Source organism: Carcharodon carcharias, chromosome 6, assembly GCF_017639515.1.
Source record: "Carcharodon carcharias isolate sCarCar2 chromosome 6, sCarCar2.pri, whole genome shotgun sequence".
NCBI lineage: Eukaryota > Metazoa > Chordata > Chondrichthyes > Lamniformes > Lamnidae > Carcharodon > Carcharodon carcharias.
In genome coordinates, this window is record NC_054472.1 from 168,899,844 (window position 1) to 168,903,188 (window position 3,345).

General features: G+C 47.4%; 1 pseudogene; it reads left to right on the top strand.

Annotated features, from left to right (window-relative positions):
- Nucleotides 1-446: 446 nt before the first annotated feature.
- LOC121278850 lies at nucleotides 447-2,420 on the top strand (annotated as a pseudogene).
- The last annotated feature ends 925 nt before the right edge of the window (nucleotides 2,421-3,345 follow it).

Here is a 3,345-nt window from a genome sequence, read left to right on the forward strand (position 1 = left end):
ATTCCGGAGATGAAGAGAGATTGGGCAAACTCAGCCTGTATTTTCTAGAGTTTCGAAGAATGAGAGGTGATCTCATTGAAACCTTCAAAATACTTAAAGGAATAGACAAGGTAGATGCAGGTAAGATGTTTCCCCTGGCTGGGGAGTCTAGAACAAGGGAGCACAATTTCAAAATAAGATGGGAGCCACTTAGGATCGAGATGAGGAGAAATTTCTTTACTCAGGGGGTTGTGAATCTTTGGAATTCTCTACCCCAGAGTGCCGTTGAAGCTCAGTCATTGAATATGGCTAAGGTAGAGATTGATAGATTTCTGATTAACAATAACATAAAGGGTTATGGTGCTGGTGTGGATAAAAGGAATTGACCTTTACGATCAGCCTTGATCGTATTGAATGGTGGAGCAGGCTTGACAGGCTGAATGGCCTTCTCCTGTTCCTATATTCCTATGAGAGATGACTTGGCTAAGTTGAAATCTTTTCCCGCGATGTCGATGGACAAGAGGAGTGGCGTGGCGAACAAGTCAGGTCAGGAAGAGCAAAAAGTCAATGACCTGAATAACAAGCTGAAGCAGGAACAAAGTAAGACAGTACAGGTAACAGAGAAATTGATAGAAGAAAACAGGAAGCTTCTGAAATTGAAATCGGAGATGGAGGAGAAAGTATTCACTCTTCTCAATGAAAGAGATGAAATGAAGGTGAATCTCAAAGATGAAGAGCTAACTAAGACATCTCCCTGAGGCAAAGTCCTGTCTCAGGGAGATTACTGACAGGTAAGTAAAGTGTGAAAATAGAAACTATTAAAATTATTAAGATGTCCCCTCATCACGAGATGGGAAATGTTAATAATAAAACTTAAAATTAATTACATTTTTAAAAAACGGACATGAAACTTCATCCCGCCAGTGGATGAAGTTTCATGAATAATCTGGAGCCCACTGGGGCTCCTGGCCTACCCACCAGCCTTAAGCTTGGATGGGCAGGTTTATAATTATCTTAACTAGCCTGTCAATGGCCTCAATTGGCCTTTGACAGGTCGGAGGGCGGACAGCTGATTTCGCTGTCCACCCGCCTTCCTAAAAATTTAAAGGGACCGGGATGACGTCGGGGGTTCCTCCCAACATCATCCCACGTCATTTTCCCATCGGCGAGCGGGCCCCACCCCCAAATCGCCGAGGGGAAAATCCTGGCCAATTTCTCATCCAAAGGACAGTACCTCATCAATGCAGCACTGGCATAGACCAGTTGGGCTGAATGCAGTGGGGCCCTGTGCTCAGCTTCATTTTTGCCCCCACCACCCCCACTCTGGCACTGCAAACACTCCTTCCCTCCCCGCATTAGAGTGATCTAAACTTGACAGCTGGCTTGTTGAAGAAGAGCTTGACTGCATAGAAGAGGTGGAAGGTGATGCACTCCGAAATAAAGCCCAATAAGAACTGAGGAAGCTTTCAGGAGACACTCGGCTGGACGATAATAAAATTAAAGAAGTCACGGTGGAAATAGAGCAATTGAAGTCTCGATTGAAGCAGTTGGATGTGGTTGAAGGTGACCTGATGAAGGCTGAGGATGAGTATGGCCAGTTTGAGCAGAAGTTCAAGAGTGAACAAGACAAGGTGAACCGCCAGAGCCAACAGCTGGAAGAAACCAAAAAACACATGAGCAAAGGAAGGGAATGGGGAAAAGTGGAACCCTGAACTAGGAGGCTGAGGCTCGGAATTGCTTACGAGTTGAAGAGGCCAGAGCTCGAGAGCTGGTGACAGAGGTCCAGGCACTGAGGAAGAAAGTTCATGAACTGATGAACAAAGAAGACCAACTTTTCCAGCTGCAGGCCGATTATTCAGTTCTCCGGAAAAAATTCCAACAAGAGGAGAACAAAAACAAAGATGTAGACCAAGGGCCTGTGAGCTTGGTGAAGGAGTTGAAGCTCTCTGAACAGGATTGTTGGGCACTCAGGCCGTACATGAACAGTAGAAGAATGATAGATGTCCCAGTGACATCCATTGCTGTATAGGCCGATGATCCAACCATTGGTATGGGAGAGGAAGATAATCCTGCTGTACTTATATGGAAATCAGTACAAGAAGAAAACCATCCAATGAGCAATCTCCAGCAAGCGGGGCTTAAGAAACCCCTGGAGCGACCGTCACTGTTGGAGTGGTATCCACCAGCTGCAAGCGAGTTAAATCTCAGGAGATTCTGGATTCCCTGGATGAAGAAGGAGGAAAGTGGACAACGCAATGGGCCTGAGAAATACATCCAAGTGAATGGTAAACCCGGCCGAGCTAGGGAGGTGATACTGTCACAGAAACAAGGACAGCCACTCACATTTGGGTTACTCCTAACATGAGACTAGACCGGCCACTCTCTAAATCAGCAGCCCATCTGGTGAAGACTTTGTCTCCAGACATGATTTGAGAGCTTGATGCGGCTGAAGCAATGTGGAGGGAGAGGAAGAATGCGGGGAGGGAAGGAGTGTTTGCAGTGCCAGAGTGGGGGTGGTGGGGGCAAAAATGAAGCTGAGCACAGGGCCCCACTGCATTCAGCCCAACTGGTCTATGCCAGTGCTGCATTGATGAGGTACTGTCCTTTGGATGAGAAATTGGCCAGGATTTTCCCCTCGGCGATTTGGGGGTGGGGCCCGCTCGCCGATGGGAAAATGACGTGGGATGATGTTGGGAGGAACCCCCGACGTCATCCCGGTCCCTTTAAATTTTTAGGAAGGCGGGTGGACAGCGAAATCAGCTGTCCGCCCTCCGACCTGTCAAAGGCCAATTGAGGCCATTGACAGGCTAGTTAAGATAATTATAAACCTGCCCATCCAAGCTTAAGGCTGGTGGGTAGGCCAGGAGCCCCAGTGGGCTCCAGATTATTCATGAAACTTCATCCACTGGCGGGATGAAGTTTCATGTCCGTTTTTTAAAAATGTAATTAATTTTAAGTTTTATTATTAACATTTCCCATCTCGTGATGAGGGGACATGTTAATAATTTTAATAGTTTCTATTTTCACACTTTACTTACCTGTCAGTAATCTCCCTGAGACAGGACTTTGCCTCAGGGAGATGTGCACTCTTTCATTTGCATGCGTGATAGAGCACACTTTGACAAATGGGGAATCCCTCCCCCCCAGCCCTGCCCCGCACAGGAGGAGCATAGTGCTTCCTGTCAGTTAAATGGCCCGCCCACTCAAAATGGTGCTGGGCCCCGTTTTGGTGACAGGTGTCGGCTGTCTTCCCGCCGCTGAGCCGGTGGGGCCTGCCTGCCATCTGAGGGCAAAATTCTGCCCATTAAATAGAGTCCTTGTCTATCCACGCAGGGAGATGTGAAAGGTTCCCTGACGCTATTCTGA